The sequence below is a fragment of the Sesamum indicum genome, linkage group LG7 (assembly GCF_000512975.1).
Source record: "Sesamum indicum cultivar Zhongzhi No. 13 linkage group LG7, S_indicum_v1.0, whole genome shotgun sequence".
Lineage (NCBI taxonomy): Eukaryota > Viridiplantae > Streptophyta > Magnoliopsida > Lamiales > Pedaliaceae > Sesamum > Sesamum indicum.
Genome location: NC_026151.1, coordinates 5,590,677 through 5,598,739, shown reverse-complemented (window position 1 = coordinate 5,598,739; position 8,063 = coordinate 5,590,677). Strand labels below are relative to the sequence as shown.

Below are 8,063 nucleotides of genomic sequence, written 5' to 3'. Positions count from 1 at the left end.
ATTATGACAGAATATAGAAGCAAAACGACATCCAATTGAAAAATGAGCTTAAAAATGGGAGAAAAGAGAAGTATCAGTTTTCTCCAAAGGACTTGTATCAAAAGCACTCCTATTCCAACATTTATGGAAAGCATTTGTGGTCCATAGAAATGATTGAATGATTCAGTAATGTCTTTTAAACAGTTTGAAGATAATCATTATGCACTATATATATGACATATTCCGGTAAAAATTAAAAAAAGACAAGTCCCTAAATGCACACACAAGCTCAAGAGTGCCAATTTTTCACGATTCATAAACCATACTGCGACGGCAATGATTTTACAATTTCAATTGCATACTTGTATACAAATATCCAATCTCATATCATATTTCTCCAATTCTTGAAATAATTGCATTAAAGACAGAAAATTTGAGAAAGTGCATATAATTTATTAGCATGTTCTTGAAAATGCACTGATTGAACCGATACTCTTTACTGTCCATGTCCCTAAATAGTAGAGAAAATAAAACTAGTAGAGAACATGAGGTGGGAATCAAAAGCCTCATGACTCAATTATTGTCTTACTCCACACTATCTCTCCCTATTTTACGAGAAAACGAAAATCACATTCCCTCTTTCACAATATCATAGCCCCCATTTGAAACAACACCAACTTTAGATAAAAATTAAAAAAAAAAAGGGACAAATTTGAGTACTTAAAACTATATTATTAACCTAAAAAGTCATCGGGCATGAGTGCAAGAATAAATCATTTCATATAACTGGTTCAAACTTGTGATGAGTATATACATAAAGGAAACTCAATTTCACAAGATATAGTCTTAGTCTCTCAAGTTCTAATGATCAGTCATAAGTTCGAAGAAAAACAATAAGAGGTTAACCTAGTATCTTATTAATTGCTAACAAAGTAACTCACAATTCATAAAAATATATCATACTTCCTGAAAATTGCTACTGTTCACGGAGCATCCTCAGATGAAAACCAATACTGTCTTGGGCAAAAGTGAGCAAACCAAGACAGAAAGAGTTGAATCGTGGGGTTTGATATTCCTCAATGGCAATCAAATAAGGTTAGGCTCTTGAATTGATCTGTACATGGATTAATTGAACTCATAACATTATCTATCTAGGGGACATACAAGCACAGGAAAATTGTCAACCCAAAATCTTAACTGAAGGCACATATTTCAGAAGCATTAGGCAGCTAAGCTGTCCAACTGTCATCTTGGCAACCTTGAGTAATTAATAGATTTTTTTCAAGGGGCGGATCTCTTAGTTCTTTGCTCCTAAGAACAGGTGTGTGAAACCATACACAATAAACACTTTTTACTTCGGCTAGTTCCTAATAAAAACAAGGAAATTCAAGTTCCAAATCTAGCAAAACACATATATACAACTACAGTATCAGCACTACACATCCAAAGATCCAGAATTTATAAAGAAAACACACACTTATGGATAGAAAATTTCAAGAACATACTCTAAATAACGTTTAGTCACAGTGAGTATATGACAAAATGAGATGAAAAAGTGTACCTGTGGGATTAAGTTTCAGGAAATTAAGGAGTTAATGCTACGTGTTGTCCCCAAAACTAATACGAGTGACAAATGCTGTCCAAGAAATAATCTCAGTCAGGCGCTTGCTTACACAAATTGAAGAAAGAATTGATAGAGAAAAATTAAAGGGATTTTTGCAGAATTACACAGAAAATCAGCAGGAGAGTGTTGAAAGATTGATAGCAGTATGCCAAACCTTTACAATGGAATTTTCCTTTGATATTCACAGGCATGATCCCTCGCATATCTGCCCAGTGAAGGAAACGAAAATCTTGCCATATTTGAGTTGCATCCACAGCCATATTTGTGTCCATAAGACGATTATTTCCTTGCACTCAATGGAATAGAAAGACTGAAACTAAAACTGCAAGCGTTTAGCCAAGTAAAAATGTCACATAAAATATAACTAACAGTGATTACAAAATCGGCTTCTTTCTCACCTTAAAAAAGAAACAAATAAATCTGGAAAATCAGAATAAATAATAAGGGCCAAGATCTTGAATTACAGACAGAAACATGATGAAGTTGAAATAGAGGACAATTTGAGCAAATTACTGCAATTTTTGGTTGCAGAAAGGAAAAGAATGGCGTGATAAAGGGAAAGGCAGTCGTCTTTACCTGATATATTCTATTTAGAACAAGGCCTAAAAAAAACACAAGTGTTTTTCCGTTAAATCAGAACAGTAACCAGGCGTACCTTCCCAAACCCACTTTATCCTCACCGACAGCAGCATCAAAAGCTATGACGCTTCAGAATACGAGCTCCTTCCCAATAAATAACACTATCACTGCCATTCTTTTTCCTTGCCAAATAAGGTAAAATTATTACAAAAAATCACATCAAATGACATGCCAAGAACAGAGGAAAAATGGGTTCAAAAACTCATTCGAAAGAGATTAACATTGGTCTGGGTGATTCTTATCTTGTTCATGTGCTTTATGCCTTCTTTTGGTGTGTGTCTGTGTAAGTGATGAACAGTGGAATAGTCATGGTCAGTGGCAGTGTGGATGAGCTTGATTGGCTAATAAGCTGAATCAAATCCAAAGTGGATACTCAGACATCTCATGTCTCTCTTTGATATTTGCTTATTTCTCTCATCCTTTGCTGAATTCTTGCTCATCTTTTCGGAATTTGAGCCTCTGGCCTATCATCCAACTTTACCTTTTTCAGCTTTTTTTCCACATAAAGAAAGTGCAGTGCAGTGCAGTGTAAATAACCAGAAAGGGGGGGTTAGATAGAGATAGAAGTGAGCGAAGGTGACAGAGAGAGAAATGAGCACACGTATATACAAAGGTATACTCTTTATACAATTGCCTGCGTGTGCTCACTCTCTTCTGTCACTCTGATGCTCTCTCCCTCTACCTCTATCTTGCCCGTATTTCTGATCTCTAAAGCCCATATAATTTTCTTGATAGACAGAAGAAAAAGTTCAATTTTTTTTTTTGTAAGAAATAAAACTAAAACTAACAATCTACATCAGAAATGGTCAGATCTATTAACCAAAGACGAACCCATTTTAGTAAAGAAGTCTCTGAGACCCCAGAAACCCTTTGGTTCAGAACCACACCAGCTCCACAAACAAACCCCATTAGGGTTTGATAATTAACAGTATGTGTTGTGTGTGTGTGTGAAAGAGAGATGAATCGCCAGTGGCCAACTAACAGAATTATGATACTCAAGAAAGCATTCTTGCATATATCTCTATTTGAGTAACACTTCCATGTTTCCTCATGAATTCATCTCAAGAAACCATTGCCATTTTCCAAATAATGGGTTCAATACATATATATATGTATATGCCGACTTGAAAGAAAGCAAAAACAGTGCGAGGGAAGGGCATCATTCATTTGCTTCATTCATTTGCTCGAAGAGTATGATATGATGATATGTGCGACTAACGCGCAAACAAAGTGGTGGGGTTTTCCTTTTCCAGGGAATACGAAGAGAGAGAGAGAGAGAGACAGAGGTTGGTCTGTAGAAAATAGATTGGTTGGTTGGGAGAGGTTGTGGTACGTGGAGCCACAGTAGATGTTAGATTGGCTTATACGGCTACTGGGGGGCAGATGTGACTGATGGAAACTATTTCTGGGCCGTCAGATTGTGAGAGTTTTGGTGGGTGAAGAGGACGTGTGTGTGTGTGTTGTGTGTGAAGAAGGACTTGTCCTGATAAGTGATGACTCTGAGACAGAAGTTTGATTAAAGGACTATAAACTTTTGGGATTACTGTTCAACTATTCTTCTTCCTTCTCCTGCTTTCTTGGGTTCATAATCACTAAGCCTACAAAAATCACCTACTTTTTTTTATACTTTAAATTAAATTAATGGATTTCACACTTTATGCATTTGCATTCTAAGTTGAGTTTTGTAATTTATTAAAGTTATCAAATATTAAAAAATGTTAGATTGGTCATCCTTATTATTTATTTATAATATTCATATTCAAAATTTACTGAATTTGCTAATATTAACAAAAAAACAGAATGACTAATGGAGGGTAAATCAATTTTCATTTAATTTTTCTATTAACATCAATAAATTTAGTAAATTTTGATTAACTGATGAACTTATTTGTTAGATAGAAGCAAATCTCAGAAGTGTGAAATATAATATCTAACTTACAAAAAATTTACATATAATTACATCAAATATTAGGGGAGGAGAGTGTAATTATCAATATATATATATATATATATATAAGTTTCAAAATTTAGGTAATTACTTCATATATTTAACGGGATACTTTATATAAAATGAAAATATTACTTCTTTTGATTAATATTTAGAAGAATATAATTTTCATATAAAATAAAATATATGAAATAAAACAAATTAAAATGAATTAAAAAGATAAAAATACAGTGATTAAATGATTTGCTAACGCCTACTTAATCTAAAATATTAAACCGTTAGAAATCAAAATCATTTAATATTAATCGGGATTACCTGCTTTCTCATTATTTGAAAATTACAAATATTTTTAATTTTAACACCTATCTAATAGTAAGTCTATTTCAGTATGTTCATTAGGTGTTTATCCAATTTTTGTGGTGAATCAACCAACATGTTGTTCATGTTTTTTTTTGCTTCAAAAAAATACTTTTGAGGTATTTTGGATATTAGTATCTAATTCTAAAACTGCTAAAAAAATCATTTTTAGGTCAAAAACTAGAAGCATCTCCTGGGGATGCTAGCTTTTAATTACCTACTTTGATTTTTTCGTAAATAAACTCAATTTTATTTTTTTTAGTATTTTACCCTTATTATAATAATTTTAAATCAATTTTATTATTTTAAATTTATTTTTACAAGTGCATATTTAAAGTTGATATTGCAGTTTTCAAATAATTTAACAATAATCAAATGTACACTTTCACATATTTAATATTTTATAATTTTTATATTTTATTTGCTATATTATCTAATTATATTATTTATTATTGATAAATCAACAATTATACTTAGTGGTAACATTATTAAATAAAATATTAAGTTTTTCTATTAATATTTTTAAAAAAATAAAATATGAAATGTATACTAATCGAAATAAAATTCATATTTTTTTTAAAATAAATATTATTGACAAACAATAAGTACAAATATAAGTAAATATAGTACAAAATGGTCTTTAATCAATCAAATTTATTTTAGAAGCGGTTTTTTTCCAAACACTATTCATTTTAGCTTTTATTTGCTTTTCATTTTTTTCAGAAATAGTACCCACCTTTGATTTTGCTATAACTTTAAAAAAAAAAATTCCAAAAATCACTTCTCTAAAAATAATTTCAAAAAACACTTCCAAATTCTTTTATATTGATTCAAAAGATTTTTTTAAAAAAAATAATCAACAAGAGTAAAATAGTTCTGTCCATCTCAAAGATTAGATTTTTTTAAAAAAAATAATCAACACGAGTAAAATAGTTCTGTCCATCTCATTCTTAGGAGCAATAAAATTATTTTTTATTTGAGGTAGGCATTTGCAATTTTTGAAACAATGGTAAGAAGAATACTAAGGGCTCGTCTGGTTCATATGATAAGATTAGGCGTAAGATGAAAAATCGAATGATAATTAATTAATCCCACCATCCATTATGTTTTATTCGGTTTGAGGTATACGTTATATGTGTGATATCTCATTTGATAATATAATATAATATTTGGTTGAAGTGATTATAAAATATGATTAAATGTAAAAAGCCTATTAAGGGTATTTTTGTCTAAGTTATTCTTGTTCTTATATTGTAGCTTATAAATGATTACAATAATAATAATAATAATAATAATCTCTAAATTATTTATTGAAATAAAATTTTTAAATAAAATTAATACACTTTGCACTCCTGAAATACACATTTTGTCTCGGTTATACACCTAAAGTATGAAAGGTAATAAAGCACTGATAAATACAAAAACGCCCTTCTCACTTACCCCTATATATTTTATTTTACTTCATAAAATATGTTTTATTAAAAGATCTCTCCAAACTATTTTTAGTAATTTAAAATTTTAGTCATATTTTATTTTAGAAATCATATTTATAATTTTTATTTTTTTTAAAATTATGAAACACAAAAAAGTTTACAAGCTTAATATATGCAAATATATTTTACAAAGTATATAAATTATGTTAAAAAGTACATGCATGTAAATATGTGTCAATACATAATGCATATAATATTATAGAAAAAGTATGTTATATAACTTATAAATTTTTATTCAATTACATGTCCACATAATAAAAATATATCATATCATTACTTAAAAAAATATAGAATATTGTATCAGTATATTATAAATTGTATATATTACAGTATAAATATATATTCAATGTAATATTCTAAATTTATATTGATATATAACACAATACATAACACCATAAGCAAAATTTATGTAAATTAATATAAGAATTTGTAAATTTATAGAGTTTATACAGATTCTATATTCAGCCTAAAAGTAATAAATTTTGGGTAGTATTTTTTTAAATAAAATATTTATAGTAACTAGATTATATTTAGAAAAATAATTACAACACATATATTTCAGGGGTATAAATAATAAGGGCATTTTCATAATAAATAAATTAGTGTATATCATGAGGAGCGGAGCTGTTTGTTATATTTTATAGTTCAAGGGTGTTAATGCTCTTTATACATAGTTTAGGGGTGCAAAGTGTATTTATCCCTAAAATTATTTGTTGATCAATATTTTAATTTTGTTCTACATTCATAAAAAAACGGAAGTTCTAAATACACATTATTCAATTTGGCAATCAATCAAAACTAAAATACTTTTGAAAAGTCCAAAAAATAAATAAAGTAATATTTTTTATTATATTTTATTATCTAATTATTATAATTTAAAATATAATTTTTTAATCATTTAAAATTGAAAGAACTCTTAGGATTGTTTGAGTCGAGCCCCGTATTGTTCGTGGAAAAACGAAATAAATGAAAAAAAAAAAAAGGAGGAAGAGGGGAGAGAAGTGAATACGGGAAGAGAGAGAGAGAGAGAGAGTATGGAGAGTGGTAGGGCAAACGAGGAAAGACATTTTTAATATATATGTAGTGGGATTGTAAATCCCATCTAAGAGATGAAATCTATTATCCCATAAATCATTATAAATAAGATCGGGCCCGAGCTCTAATAACGCCGACCAAACGTGTAAATATGCATCATATGTAAACTTATAATGTCGAATCACATGAATTAAATGGGACTTTAATTATACAAAACCTTCAAAGTTAAAAAAAATTATTTAACCCAACTCTAATACAATTAAAGGGCTACGTAATTTAAAAATCTAAACTATTAAAAACCAAAATTATTTTATATTAATACCTCAATAAAATTTCGGCTGACAATTAGTGCCTGGAGAATAATGAATTTTGGCAGTTAGATGTTGAGTGGTTGGAAGTTGTTCCACTGAATAAAGGACCATATATACATATATATATAGAGAGAGAGAGAGAGTGTGTGTGTGTGTGTCTAGGATTAATCATATCATTCGTCTATCATGCGTTTCTCGAGACCAAAAAACTCCAAACTAAACAAATCAAGAAATCTTATCTATCTTGCTTTAACCATTTCTTGTCTTAAGGGTGGTCCTTCTCATTTCCTCTTTACTTGATTCTTGGTCGGTTGGTTGAAAAATGGGCCATGATTTTGTCAATTAGGGCTGAATTTGGAATAATTGTATTTTTGGTTTCTTATATTATTATTTTTTTTAATTTAGTCTTATTTATTACTATTTTTTTATATTGCATTTTATAAGTTAATTTTGTTTTTTTAATTTTTGTCTTCATAAGGGTCTGGAATTTAAAGGTTAGCCCCGTCTACTAATTATAGAATAATTAGAGGTGGGTTAATCTATTCAATCCAAATAATAAAATCTAATAAGTGGCAAAATTACCAAATAGACCCTTCATCATCTTCGACTTCATTGTTGCCTTCTTCTCCTCCTTTTCCCATCGACGCTCCCTTTGTCTCCTTTCTTGCCCCCGCCCA

General features: G+C 29.6%; 1 protein-coding gene across 6 annotated transcripts in view; it reads right to left on the bottom strand.

Annotated features, from left to right (window-relative positions):
* LOC105166361 (AP2/ERF and B3 domain-containing transcription factor At1g50680) overlaps positions 1-3,566 on the bottom strand; it is a 10,780-nt gene extending 7,214 nt beyond the window's left edge. The window contains exons 1-3 of one of the 6 annotated variants that reach the window (XM_020695245.1): positions 2,259-3,566; positions 1,708-1,925; positions 1,541-1,615 (exon numbers count right to left, since the gene is read on the bottom strand). The gene's annotated coding sequence lies outside the window, so the exon portion shown is untranslated. The other 5 variants (XM_020695244.1, XM_020695242.1, XM_020695243.1 and 2 more) reach the window with 5 other exon arrangements.